Source organism: Photinus pyralis, unplaced genomic scaffold, assembly GCF_008802855.1.
Source record: "Photinus pyralis isolate 1611_PpyrPB1 unplaced genomic scaffold, Ppyr1.3 Ppyr1.4_LG2, whole genome shotgun sequence".
NCBI lineage: Eukaryota > Metazoa > Arthropoda > Insecta > Coleoptera > Lampyridae > Photinus > Photinus pyralis.
The window spans coordinates 46,771,330-46,787,176 of NW_022170403.1; the positions used below are offsets into that span (position 1 = coordinate 46,771,330).

Sequence of the window (15,847 nt, forward strand, 5' to 3'; positions counted from 1 at the left end):
CTTGGTGCATAAATAACGATTTTGACATGTTTTGATCAAAATCCACGTGGTCGCCAAAATGCATCAAATTCATGTCTTGGGCATTGAGATAATGCGCCTAGTCTTTTCCCAACGATCTTGGTGCATAAATAACGATTTTGACATGTTTTGATCAAAATCCACGTTTTCGCCAAAAATTCATCAAATTCATGTCTTGGGCATTGAGATAATGCGCCTAGTCTTTTTCCCAATGATCTTGGTGCATAAATAACGATTTTGACATGTTTTAATCAAAATCCACGTGGTCGCCAAAAATGCATCAAATTCATGTCTTGGGCATTGAGATAATGCGCTTAGTCTTTTTCCCAACGCTCTTGGTGCATAAATAACGATTTTGACATGTTTTGATCAAAATCCATGTGGTCGCCAAAAATGCATCAAATTCATGTCTTGGCATTGAGATAATGCGCCTAGTCTTTTCCCAACGATCTTGGTGCATAAATAACGATTTTGACATGTTTTGATCAAAATCCACGTGGTCGCCAAAAATGCATCAAATTCATGTCTTGGGCATTGAGATAATGCGCGTAGTCTTTTTCCCAACGATCTTGGTGCATAATTAACGATTTTGACATATTTTGATCAAAATCCATGTGGCTTCAGAAAAATAATTTAACATTTTTGAATCACACACATGCGGTTATCAAACGTGCACGTTATCAACTCTTTCAGCATCAAGATAATGCGTTTGAAAGCTTTTACAACTCTAAATTTATGTGTAAAGAATAATTTTGGGTACATTTTGCTCTAAAACTTTTGACCGAGACCACAGAGAACAGTTATATTGAATTGTTACACATCTAAGAGTCATAGGGAATAATCTAGCGAAAGTCCGAACTCGATACATGACCTAGGGAATGAAATATGTTAATTTTTATTATATTGAGTTCGCAGTTTTTCCTGTTCCCGATTCACTCGAAGTCGTATAACTTTTGTTCCTGTTGAACCAGCTTCCTGAAAATCAATAGCGTCCGTTCTTAATGTCCAACGTACCCGTATACCAAATTTCAACACAATCGGCCACTTTTAAAAAGAGTTAGAGCGCACACGGACGGACGGACGGACGGACGGACGACAATACAAAACTATAAAGGATCTGAGGATCCTTAATAAATTGTAATTTCCTCATGTAATACCCGAGCGGGCGTCACTGGTGGTGGCAGTATGATCGCAATTTGCTTCACGCGCGCGCTCTCTATTACGGGTCCCCTCTCTTTCATAGTCTAAGGAGTTTCAGGGTAAACGAGTCTGTCCGAAGTTGTCCGATTAGACACGATTTGAAACTGTCAACCTATAAATTAACAAACGTCAATTAATTAAGCGCCTAGATATGCCAAAAAAGGTAAACCTATCCGTATTTGTGGACGTATAGAGGATAATCAAGAGTATTTAAAGCTTCCCGTACCACGCGGTTCCCATAAAAGCTACTCTTTACGCGATCCGAGTGGTGTTCATACGGCTTTAGTTTACCCTGAGATTCACATACCCACGACTACAGTGCCCTCTATCCGTGACCACCCATTTTGTATTGAAAGCATAGGGATAATAGCAGTCCATGTACTATATGGTCTAAGATGCACACACTTTATACAGGCAACGCATACTGAAGCGTTCGAGCGGCGGCGGTGGAGATCAGTGCAGCGAACAAACGCGGCGATCTAGAGCGGTGGCGGGCGACCGCTGCACTCACAGTTGGCCCCCCAGTTCGCGCTGCATGTCTCGAAAGAAAATGACAGAACAACTAATTGAGTTAATGAGAGGAAATCCAATTTTATACGACCTTACATGTAAGGAGTATAAAAATATAAAAAAAAGATAAGGTATGGGACGAATTGGCCATGATACTGGACAAACCTGGTGAAGGTAAGTGTATTTGTTTATAGTTTTAGTACATTGTTAGGCATTAAAAAAAGAAACAAATCTATCCCGTACTTCAAATGCCATATTTCAATCAATTGGTAGTGTGCGTAAAAAAACATGTGATCTCGCGGATTGAACGCCCTAGTGTGCGGCCTCACGTTCGCCACCGCTACCGCCAGTATGAGCGGTGGCGAAATGGAGGCGCCAAACTGCACAGGATCAATAATAATAGTAATAGAATAATCTCTTTTATACCTTGAATTCTGCCCTGTATTCTTTTGTTCTGGTTTAATTTCCCTCATCTCCATTCTCAATTCCTACCTCATACTTATCATAAGGTCAAGTTTAACCTTTCGGTATTTCATTTAAAAGCTTCGTTTATAGTCCCATCATTTTTTGCACAATGTCCTTCTTCTTAGTTGAAAGGTGACGAATGTCGTCGAGGGCGTCATTAAACATCAACGTGCATATTGGGGACTCGTAGTTGACGTACATTTTGTGAATAAAAACTATTCGGATGGTCACTGGTCAGAGTGGCTCATCGCGGCACGGGTACACCTAGGCGCGGAAGCAACTCCGTACGAAGGCGACTATTTAATAACTAATTCTATAACTTTATTAAACGAAAACGTTATTAAAGCCCTCATATTAATTTAACAGCAAACAGTAACAATATATTAGTAGTAATCCTCAAAGATTACACACATGCAAGTTGCTGTAAACACGAAGTAATAACTTTCTCCCAAACTTATGCCTAAATTCAAATGCCTTTCGCAACTTCTGACAAACTTGATATATCAAGGAGCACATTGACAGAGTTCCGCATTTTTAATTTTAGTTGATTTATGCGAACTAAGATTGAATCTTTGTATGCCGATTGCCGATGGATATCCATTAAAACTGAATTTTGAATGTTAATGCCTTCCATCGATTCCTTGATAGACTATAACCCAATAGTAGGTTGAGTGGAATGTAATCCCCAATTTCTCCACCTTCGAAGTTAATTTTTTGTTTTCTAATGCAAATATCTTAATTTATGCAACGACCTTTAATCAAGGAATACTACAGCACTAAAGAAGCCCACATTCCTTCCATTTAAAACGCTTTTAAAGCTATTTTCGCACTTTTGTTCTTCTTTCTGTTTGCATTAAGTAATTAACTTCCACTCATAACGTTGATTTTTCTCTCATTTACGTAGCTCTAAAATGCTACACTAACTTTTATTGCGGAGTAGGAAGTTTGATTTTGAAACCCTTGTTCCTTGCAATTAATTTAACGTCAAACATCTGCTATTAAACGCATACTGATCTTTTCAAAACGAACCACACTATATACTCGTACCTATATATATACATCTATGTATTTAGATACGGAAGAAGGTCGCGCTTTATGGAAAGTATACCATTTCTGTATTATTTACCGTAACAACACATTCCACCTCATTAAAAAATTACGGGACACTCATCGTGTAACGTGTGACCAGAATCCATTACTGGGTTTTACTTTCGAGTAACTCTAGCCAGCTGGCCAGACTGCCAGAGGCAAAAAAATTATAATAAATATGAATTTATAATGTAGGCAACTTGTATTGCATCTTCTGGTGAAAAGAGCGATTCTGTGGACACCATCGAAGGTTAGTAGATATATTATGTCGACATTTTTACTGTCGCTGTCAAATGTCGGATGTGTCGAGTGGTTGCCTCGCACCTTAGACTATGAAAGAAAGGGGACTGATAGGTAATATCCTATCCAGGGCAATGCTGCGCGGTGAAGCCTGAGGCGGCCATATTTTCGGAGCCAAAGTTTGTTTACTTTTTGCTAATTGCGTGGGTGTATTTGCATTTTCGTGTTTTTGCGGTCCTTCTAAGTGTGCATTTAAAAACATTAGTGGATAATGATACATTGTAGTGCACGGAAGTGATAGTCAAAAAACGCACAAGGAATATCGTTTCACAGGTAATTATAGGTTACTTTAATGTGAGTTGCTTTAAACTGGTCGTAGATCAAGCTCCATCAAGTTAGCCCCCGCAATTAAAAAAAAAATGTGTAATGACCATTTTTATATAGTGCTAGGGTTGTGCTAAATTGTGCTGATTCGATTTTAATTTGTGCTGATCTGGAAAATCAATTTTTTTAAATTGAAACGCGGGGGCCAATTTGACGCCCAGCCCCCCGGTTTTTTTAACGTACAAATTCCATTACTACTTTAACGAGTTGTGCTCGATGCATATTGGATTGTGCCGGTCAAATATTCGAAAATAGTCTTCCGGTTCACGGTAGTTCCTGCACTCAAATCTCGGGGGCCAACTTGACTCCCAGCCCCCACGTTTTTTACAAATATGGAAATCTAAATAAGGTCAATCAATTGTGCTCACTGCATATTGGATTGTGCCGTTCAAATATTCGACAATAGTTTTACCGTACATGGTAGTTCCTGCGTTTAAATGTCGGGGGCCAATTTGACTGTCAACCCCCCGGTTTTTTTAACGTACAAATTCCAGTACTACTTTAACGAGTTGTGCTCGATGCATATTGGATTGTGCCGGTCAAATATTTGAAAATAGTCTTCCACTACATGGTAGTTCCTGCACTCAAATCTTGGGGGCCAACTTGACTCCTAGCCCCTACGTTTTTTACAGATATGGAATAAGCAATAATGGCAATCATTTGTGCTCGATGCTTACTGAATTGTGCCGTTCAAACTTTTGAAAATAGTCTTACGGTACCCCATAGCTCCTGCACACAAATGTTGGTGGTCATCTTGACTCTCAGCCTCCACGTTGTGTATTCACCAACTGTGCGCTCTAGAGGTACCCGTAGATTTACCTCTACGTGTACGGCCACGAACGAAATAAAATGAATGTATGTTTGATGATATCAAATTCTTGTGACCGATTCTTGATTCTGGATTACGATAGGAAGGTAGACAGGGTCCACGCGTACCTACGCCTCAAATTCGGGCCCTTTGTACTACCTATCTGACTAGAGTCGTTCGACCCCTCAACGTCACTCAAGCCATCCCACACCTGAGATGAATCTAAGGATGCTGGAAGGGGAGGCGGCTCTAATCATCGTAGCCATGTCCGGTCAGGACACCCTTAACATAGATCGTCTGAGTTGGACTAGAGCGAGGCATTCAACAAAGTATGTGGTGTGCCGTTTCATCGTCCGTGTAACTTCCTCTACAAGATAGTGATTCTATCAAACCCATGCGGTGCATGTGTTTGTTTTGTTTGCAGTGCCCAGAAAGTATTCCCACGAGTAACCTCAGGTTCTTTCTTGATTCAGTCTCCACGTATTTTTACAAATATGGAATAATAAGATGTAATATATAATATAATATGTAATACATAGTAATATTCTACATTCTTGAATTCTGGGCGAGGCGATTAAGCGATTACCTGCCCTAGAAGAGCAATCGGACTCTAATGACCAATTGCACCGACAAAATTAAGTATCACTTATTGTCTTTAATAATCGTTGCTATAGATTTTAAGTTCGACTTAACTTTATAAGCAAGGTTTAATTTTGGTGGTGCAACTGGACATACTCCTCAATTCATATTAGGGGAAAATTACCACATTTTCCTTGATGAGGATGTGGCATCCCAACTCTACATATTCATCTTCACAGATGGATCTAAAACAATGTAAGTAACAGGCACTGGTATTTATTCCAACGAACTGAACTTCCATATCACCCAACCACTAGGCAAGCTTCTTACTGTATTCCAATCAGAGTTGGTAACCCTTAGTGCAAGAAAAGTTCTTATGCACAAAACTATCAGAATCTCTTGTGCCAGCAGGGCTGCCCTGCAGGCACTTGGTCGCTGTAAAATTACCTCTATGTTGGTTTCCGAATGTCACCATGCACCACTAGAGCAAGTAGCAAGCAGCTCGCATGAGTCAAAGGGCATGCTGGAATGGAAGGGAATGAGAAAGCCAATGGGTGAGCTCGACTGACCTCGAAACAGGTGTTTTATGGTCCGGAGCCGGCTCTTCCACTTACAGCTGAAATTGTAAACAACTTAATAACTCAGGACACCTAAACCCAGCGCAGGGTTAGATGGAACATGATGTTAGATTGTCGCGATGCGAGAGAAGCCTTCAAAGGACCATCTCGTAACCTGATGCGCTTTTGCACAGGGCTATCAAGAAAGAACTTGAGGTTACTCGTGGGAATACTTTCTGGGCACTGCAAACAAAACAAACACATGCACCGCATGGGTTCGCATGGGTTTGATAGAATCACTATCTTGTAGAGGAAGTTACACGGACGATGAAACGGCACACCACATACTTTGTTGAATGCCTCGCTCTAGTCCAACTCAGACGATCCATGTTAAGGGTGTCCTGACCGGACATGGCTACGATGATTAGAGCCGCCTCTCCTTCCAGCATCCTTAGGTTCATCTCACGTGTGGGATGGCTTGAGTGACGTTGAGGGATCAAACGACTCTAGTCAGATAGGTAGTACAAAGGGCTCGAATTTGAGGCGTAGGTACGCGTGGACCCTGTCTACCTTCCTATCGTAATCCAGAATCAAGAATGGGCCACGAGAATTTGATATCATCAAACATACATTCATTTTATTTCGTTCGTGGCCGTAGACGTAGAGGAGTATCTACGGGTGCCTCTAGAGCGCACAGTTCGTGAATACACAACGGGGAGGCTGAGAGTCAAGATGACCACCAACATTTGTGTGCAGAAGCTGTGGGGTACCGTAAGACTATTTTCAAAAGTTTGAACGGCACAATTCAGTAAGCATCGAGCACAAATGATTACCATTATTGCTTACTCCATATCTGTAAAAAATGTGGGGGCTAGGAGTCAAGTTGGCCCGCGAGATTTGAGTGCAGGAACTACCATGTAGCGGAAGACTATTTTCAAATATTTGACCGGCACAATCCAATATGCATCGAGCACAACTCGTTAAAGTAGTATTGGAATTTGCACGTTAAAAAAACCGGGGGGTTGAGAGTCAAATTGGCCCTCGAGATTTAAACGCAGGAACTATCGTGTACCGTAAAACTATTGTCGAATATTTGAACGGCACAATCCAATATGCAGTGAGCACAATTGATTGACCTTATTTAGATTTCCATATTTGTAAAAAACGTGGGGGCTGGGAGTCAAGTTGGCCCCCGAGATTTGAGTGCAGGAACTACCGTGAACCGGAAGACTATTTTCGAATATTTGACCGGCACAATCCAATATGCATCGAGCACAACTCGTTAAAGTAGTAATGGAATTTGTACGTTAAAAAAACCGGGGGGCTGGGCGTCAAATTGGCCCCCGCGTTTCAATTAAAAAAAATTGATTTTCCAGATCAGCACAAATTAAAATCGAATCAGCACAATTTAGCACAACCCTAGCACTATATAAAAATCGTCATTACACATTTTTTTTTAATTGCGGGGGCTAACTTGATGGAGCTCGTAGATCAATATGCATGAGAAAATAACTTTTAATTTTATTGCCAAATGTAATGAGTACAAGTATGTACTACAATGGAAAAGATATCGCCTTTATTTTAATTGCTACAGATTTTTTTTGATCGAGTCCGTATGTACGTTGAGATAAAAGGCCTAAACTCCGTACAATCTGCGCATGCGAAAGAAACGTCAAAGTTGCAATGTTAATTGTTATTAATTAAAATGTAGGTTAGGTTATTGTTTTCATCACAGGCTGTTATAACGAATAAACATATTTGTAAATCGTAATGTACATTTAAACTCACAGACTTTTGACGTTGTTATACCAAGAGCCATGTTCCGCTGCGGCAGTGTAAAATCCGAAAAGGTTCAGTTCTTCACACAAAGATGCCTTGCAAGCGGTCCGACAGAGTTTATGTGCGATTGCAAACCCGAACACAACGTCAGTCAGGTCGCAAAGTTTCTAATGTGCTTCAAGATTTCAATTTGAAATTGCCAATTCACTATAACTAAGGTGCCCTTTTTATTATTGTGTAGTTTATTAATATTTAATGTTTAAAATATTGGTAAGCAATAAAAAGTGTACATATTTATCAAATTTATTGTTCTTGAAACCCATTAACTTCTTCTTAAAAAATCAAATAAACGGTTTTTCATGCAATCTAGAAATTAGTAATAAGCACCTTCTTTGGAAGAACCTTTGAGTTAGAAACTGGGAAGCATCTCGAGAGACTGAACATAAGGCTTTCTTCACTTCATTGGAGCGACCCAATACTCAGCTTTCTCTTTACAGAAACTATGGAAGCACAAGTACAAATAAAACTTTAGTGTAAATTATGCAGCTATTTACCTAATAGGCACACAATTTAAGGTCGATTCACATTATCTGTCAAGTCAGATTATATCCCACGGTTTTGGTAATCTTTCTCTCGTCCACGGCTCTCTTGACTATTCCGGCTCAGACAATTTCAAATTGAAATCTTGGAGCACGGTAGAAACTTTGCGACCTTACTGCCGTTGTGTTCAGGTTTGCAAGCGCACATAAACTCTGTCGGACCGCTTGCAAGGCATCTTTGTACCTACGAAGAACTGAAGCCTACAAGTAGCAAACATTAAATTGAATGCAGGGACGTGACCGTGTGACGTTCACGTACGCCAACGACTTGGTGCATGGTCTTATACAGCCTGGTTTTGATGGCCCATTCCTTCGTGCTAGCGGTGAGTGTCGGGTCCGTTGATGTAATGGACGAACAATGAAGTTACGTGACGGCCTGTTTGTGTCGGTTGTCATCTACAATCGGGCTGTCTTATTGGAGGCGGTAGGAAAGCAAATTTGTATATTTATGCCAGTAGGAGCGTTCCAGTTTTATCACCCTAGTAGCCGTCCGGTTTATGAGCGATTTGTAGGTATTTGAAATGTCTGGGTTACGATTTGTGAACGTGGGGCTTATACTGTCCTTTTCGGATTTTATACTGCTGCAGGAAAACATGGGTCTTAGTATAACAACGTCAAAAGTCTGTGAGTTTAAATGTACATTACGATTTACAAATATGTTTATTCGTTATAACAGCCTGTGATGAAAACAATAACCTAACCTACATTTTAATTAATAACATTGCAACTTTGACGTTTCTTTCGCATGCGCAGATTGGACGGAGTTTAGGCCTTTTATCTCAACGTGTCCGTATGCATTGACCAGTGGCGTACGCATTGTACCTATAATATCTTAAACGTAAAAGATATCCATAAATTTGTAGCAAATTGATGAAAAAGTTGGAAAGTAATATATGTACAACTTATTACAGATGCACGGAAGATTCTTTGTCGCCCCTCCGAGCTACCACTCGAAGCTAACGATGCTTGATAATCTGCCTGGGACATTCCTATATCAGAAATAGCCACCATTCTATAGGTACTTGCATGGGGAAATGAAGTTGACCATTGTCACAAAAGGAGACGAAGCGTGGTTGGAAGGTTATCCATCCCCGTATTTTATTGGGTAAAAATACTACAAACATTTCTACGCCTCTTCGTCTCGGTGCTCATAATTGTTTAAAATAATACGTTTGTATTGTATTTACTTTACACAAATTGTACCTACGATTGCCGTTTTAACATTACGCCAATGAACTGTAGGCGGCCATGATTTGGGTGAAACAACAAACAAATGTATGGGCTTCATTTTACGATGATTATTGTCACTCCTCACTCTTTCCTTCTCTAAGCCTCGCACCAATTAATTAGTTGAAATTCAATAAACTATTTACAACGGTAAACAGGTGGGTAAATTACGAAAGTATGAGAAGTCAAAGACACTTTCACGTTGTCTTAATTTTAGGTAGGTACTGAACCTTACTTTAGAACGTAATGTTCCTCAAATACTCTGCACTCCTGAAAACTTCCGAAACAATTTTATTATAAACACATTTTTTGCACCCCTTCCGCAATTTTCAAAACTCGTTCGTTTCGATACGAACTGTTTCTGTTTGCAAAAGTGTACAACTTTTTTCCTCATTTCCTTCGTCTAAATAAAGAGAAGTGTGGATTGCTTTTTGCAAGCCGATTTAATGGTGTTTCAATTGGTAATCTAAACCGTAGCATTTACTCGTATAAAGTACAAAAAAGTACGTAAACTTTTGCATGCTCATCACGTCCATTTCGATGGGCACAAAAATGAACTCTTGTTTAATCCCTTGCGTAAATACGAAATTTCTTGTATCTCTATTTAAACAACGTGACCTGTTTACATTTAGATAAATACAATAAAATTCGAAATCAAATGTCGGATGGGTACATTTTTCTAGCGCGGATACGCACTTTTATTTAACTATAATTCAGCACTTAACCGAATCTGAAAATACGCCTGCTGTTAGTTTCAGCGCTGGTTATCTCACTAATCCGTATTTGGACAGTTTTATATTCGTATACAATAAATATGTCTTTATTTTCCCAAAGGTTGCGATAAATTTACTGCTGAACCTTTATCATTCTCTCCCTCCGGCTCCTTACCATTCTGCATCTAAAGGAGCTGTTCTGAAAGATCCACTAATTAAAGATATAGAGTATAGATGTTGTAAAATAAGGGCGTCATATATTTTGCCGCGGGAGCTTTATATTAAAACCCTGCTGCAATTTATTGATTGATAAATTACCTTTATTTTTCTTAAGGTGAAAATTGTAACCAGAAAACTATACCATAAACAATATAAAAAAAACGTTAACATTCGGCCCTATGCTGTATCACTATCGTTAAGAATAACGATATCGTTATGCGGCGTTACCATAATTTTTTAAAAATCAGTATGCTGTATCACTCATAAAAAGAGTGGGATAACGACTATCGTAATTCTCTATCGTTATTTTGCAAACATAACCAGAGAAACTTAACGGTAGGGTGCATGCTATCCGTTTGGCGCGTAACGGTCCTGTCATCGATTCGTTCGGAGTTTAAGGGGATGTTAAAGAGAAAGAAAATGAATAATTGCAAGGATTTTTGCAAGTAGCTTTGTTCGGGCAATTGGAAAATGTAATAGGGAGGTGAGTTCTGTGCCTTTTAATACTCGTAGATTATGTTTTTATTGAGACATGAGGAAAACATCCAACGAAGAATTTTACGAGACAACAGTGATCAGTTTCAGCTGGGTGAAATTGATTTTCAAAAAGATTTTCGTTTATCAAGAAAATCTGTTTGAATGTGCAAATGGTAAGGACTAACAGCAGCATGTTTCAATGAAAATTTGTTTAACATGCAGATTTGTGATGCGAACATAAAAATCCTGAATTGTAATGCACGGTTTCCAGGATCTACTCACGACTCTGCAATATGGGATATGAGTGCGGTGAAAAGGCACCTGGAAGAAAAGTATTTAACCAATGAGTTACATTCATCTTGGTTAATTGGTGAGTGTGGCTGTTGTGACCTAACAATTTTGCCCTTTTACAAACTTGTATAGGTGATTCAGGATATGCACTGCAGCCATGGTTGTTAACGCCAATAGAAAATGCAGAGGCAGACCCACTTTCACCACAGGGAAGATACACTACACAACACATTTTAGCCAAGAATGTAATAGAACGCTGTTTTGGAGTGTTGAAGCAAAGGTTTAGATGCCTCTTGAAGTACAGAGTTCTTCATTACTCCCCTGACAGATTTGCGAAAATTGTGTTGTGCTGTGCATTGTGCAATACTCCATAATATTGCGATACAGGAGAACTTACCACCACTCGAGGATAATGAAGGTGATGTAGATATACCTCCACAGAATATGAGAGAAAATGAAGGTATTTGTACCTAATCATCTAAAAAAAACAAACTGTTGTATGGCCTCTTATTATTCTCTTCGACATTCGCCATGTCGTGATAAACCAACTAGGTAGGTACATGTACAATTAATAATAATAATTTTAAAGAAACGTCTGCATTTCCAAATCTGGCGGGTATTTGTTTTAAGATTAAGCGCCCTCTTATATTTGATCGCTGTGGTATTTCACTCTTACACGCACTGCCGTTGCGCAGCGTTCCTTGTTTTCTAGAATGCGACACTTTTTTCCGAAATAGCCACTGCGAGATACCGGACAACGTAACGATACCGTTAAAATATTGATACAGCATATCGCGTTTATCGATAGTCGTTGTGGTCATCATAACGTTTGATCGTTAAACTGCGATAACGATTGATCGTATAGAATAACGAGAGTGATACAGCATAGGGTTGAATGTCTGCGACTAGCTGTTCTATTTTTTACTTTATGTACGACTGCTTGACAATGCGGTGATTATGATTACAGTCGCAATTAGTGACCATAATTTGCAATATTATATGGCCTCTAGTCCATAATGATAAAGTAAAACGGCCGCCTGTCAATGTGACAGTCGTACTTAGGTGTCAATCCAAGGTAAATTCAAGTATTTTGAAATACTTGACAAATGCTTGAGGTCTGTTGTCAATGATATATTGATTTTATCGTTTATTGAATTCCATGAAATTTTCATTTTTAAGGGTTGTTGCAGTCGTACATAAAGCTTTGTATATATCGCGTCCATAAATAGGCTTTATGGGGACTCGCCTTGTTTATTTGTGCCTCGCTCGCAAGCTCGCTGGCTAAATAAACGGCCGTCCATAAAGACCCAGTCTATGTACTTGATGTATACATAGCTATTTCCTTCCTTATTTTAGTTTGCTGAAGGGATTTGCTATAGCTGAAAGTGTCATTACAAAATGGGTTTTTTGAAGGTTGAACTGTCCACCATGCACAGTGACAACAACGGAAATAATGAATTTTGGTATATTGTGTATGAACACGGAAAATATCTCCTTGATTACATTGGTTTTTATCAAATGGTCAAAATATTAAATTTCTACCTGGCATAGATCTGAATATATAAACCTAATAATAATTCGTTCAATAATTTCCAATTAACACTCCAACTGCAGCCTAGTTTGTTTTATGTTGACAAAACTAGATCGATTCGGATCTCGCTTCGCTCGCTCTGGCCGATCACGGCGTTTCACGCCGTTTTGGTATCCCCCGCCGAATTCGGTGCGATGACGCACATTTGTCTGTCGTATTCTAAAAGGAAAAAAAGCGGGGAAATTTGATTTGACTGAAAAAGGGCCAATATGTTGGTGAACTCTTTTTTAGTCAATCTTATCGTATAGGTTGGTAAAAATGCTTTGCATTTTAAGTCTCCGCTGGAGTGATTTTATTTCTAACAAATAGCACCGAAAATAAGAAAAACGCGTTTTGCGTGTGCGCAACATGTTCTTGTGCATGCGTTTTATTTGCTTTTATTAGAGTGACCTACCATGGGGGAGAAGGGTAGGACTACTTTTCGACGAGCAAAGTTGCGTTTTTGTGCGCATTCGATTTGTTTGCTTTTATTAAGCCCGCTTGACATGGAGCAATAAAAATTGCAATTGCATGCAAGTTGCAAGAAAAATTGCGAAAGGCATGCGCAGTTCAAAGCCAGCTGATCAATTGCTGCAAGAGACTTGCATGCAATTTTTATAGGACAGGTGCTATTTTTCTTGCATGAATCGTGCAATTCTAGGGACAAATCTAGTTGTTTTTGTGTCACCAACCTAGTAAAATACAGCGGCGGCAACTATGATGCTGAGAGACGCACTCATTACTTGTTTTTATTAATCTTATTTATTCTTGTAATTTTCATGTTTCTTCAAGCAATCAAAATTTAATTTTCATTTGAGGTTAACTACTTTGTTGACAAATCCATATGTTTCTTCTGTTGGCAGACATGTGGCAATTGAAATAGAATTGCACCATGTCAAATACCATGCAATGCTTATTGCATGCAAGGATTTGACCTTGCAATTTCTTTCTGCAAGTTCTTGCGCGTTGTATTGCTCCATGTCAAGCGGCCTTAGTGGAAGTTACCATAGAAATTTCTGGTCTGGTCCGAATGTAGCATGTAGGTCGAAATGTGCAGTTAGGTTAGATTACGGTTAGGTTAGATTAAATCCAACTTTACATCTGACTTCGAACCTGACTTTGAACCTAACCTAAACCTAACCCATCCTAATCGCCCACGCGCACGGATGCCTGTTAAAGGGCCACGCATCTCACGATATTTTTCCTTATTTACCGGCCGATCCGTAGCAAGTTTGAACTGTAGCTCCCTCCCCTTTTCGAGATATCACAGCATCTCTGTCGTCTTTCGAGCTACGACCTCAAAACTTCATAATTAAGCGTTTTGCTTCATTTATAGACGATCTGCGCAAAATAGTATATTAAGATACAAGTGTATAATCAAGTCTTTAAAGCACGCGCAACGAGTTTAAGGGCAGACGCAAAGCGGAGTGCCTTTAACGTTGCAAGTGCTTTAAAGACCAATTATACACGTGTATCTTATGGTATTTTTTATTATACCTGCAGTATAATTTAAAAATAGGAAATACAATGAAATCATATTGACGTTATACTCGAATACATGTTTAATTAAGTGGGCTGGGTGTTCTAAATTTCAAGATTGCTATGGAAATGTCACGACGTTTGCTTATAAAAATCATCGTCTTTGTGAATTAGACGATTTCCGTTGAAAAAGATAATACACCGTCCATTAAATCGCTTGTTGTAAAATCTAAACAAACGTTGGTAGTGTAAAATCTAAATCCAGTAAAGCCTATTATAAAGAATATGAAAAGTTATTTCCATGAATGAATAGGAAGTTACTTACGAATCAAGTCTTAAATGCATCGATAATGCTGGGATATATGAAGGAAATGTCAAAGGTATTTAAATCTCCTATCTTTTGGTGCATTAACTCAAAACTTCAAACAATGCTGCGATTAAAAAGTGGAACAGATTTGGAAGCATACCCAAAATTACGCGTGTTTGTGAAACCTTCAACCAAAGGATAGGTACAAGCCAAAGAAATGTTCTGCATTTACAGAATGCGACCTAAGAGGATTTGTTATTTCAGCCCCAGATGACAGTTTCAAAAGTCATACTTGAAGTATCGTTACTTAGCAACTTTAAAGCACGTGTGTTTTAATAGTTATTTATGCAATGAGTGTATAAATGAGGCGTTTTATTGGTGAGTGAGATGTTTAGTCCACGAGCGCAGCGAGTGGACTAAATTCGAACGAACCAATAATCGCCGATTTATACATGAATTGCATACAACATTTTTTCGTCGACTTCACTGGGGAAGGTCATTTTGAATTCAACTACAAGAAATTACAAACGAATTTATGAGCTACGATTTTTCACTAAATTACAGTTATTGTCGTTGCTATAGTAATGTGTTGTTTTATGCTGTACTGTCAGTCCTCGTAATCGCAGTGGAAGATTATGTTGCTTGCTCTGCTCCGGAGGCGATTTTAACATTATATCCACTCAAATCAAAAGAAACTTATTGGAACGGTTTCGATCAGTTCGGCAATTGATGGAATACAACTTGAAAGGAGATATTTCCTAAAATGTCATGTTGACATTTTACCTTGAAAAGGTATGTGAAATCAGAATGTAATTAATTCTTTTGCAACTGTACTAAAGTACGTGTATTAACAGTCAAAGATATGGAAAAGTAAAGTAACTGAATACCTTCACAATACCTTATCCGAGAAGCTACACATCAGGATATGCTTTGCTGAGATCGTTTGGCGACCATACTGGCTGCTGATCTCACTACATTAAAACCGAGATTAAAATGGTTAGGTGGATGAAAGTTCTCAGCTGTTGCCGAAAGTGAATTGTTATATAAATGTCATTTCCCTTTAATAAAATGGTTGTTATGTATAAGTTGTTGCTAACGATTAATGGTTGCTAACGTATAATGGTTCGTTGCTAACCATTAATGGTTGCTAACCATTAATAAGCTTCATCATTGTATTCGTCACTAAGGAGTAATTGATATTGTTATCAAGAGGTCGACGAAAATGGTTATGTATAAGTGGTTGCTAACGATTAATGGTTGCTAACGTATAATGGTTTCTAACCATTAATGAGCTTGATTACTACACCCGCATGATACTATAATAATCAGATATGCT

At 38.8% G+C, this 15,847-nt stretch overlaps 1 long non-coding RNA gene across 1 annotated transcript; it reads right to left on the reverse strand.

Moving 5' to 3' along the window:
* Positions 1-7,916: 7,916 nt before the first annotated feature.
* On the reverse strand, positions 7,917-8,351 carry LOC116164274. The gene is made up of 2 exons (XR_004143853.1): positions 8,184-8,351; positions 7,917-8,129 (listed from the first exon to the last, which is right to left on the reverse strand). It is a non-coding gene; the product is annotated as an uncharacterized LOC116164274 (long non-coding RNA).
* Positions 8,352-15,847: the final 7,496 nt, after the last annotated feature.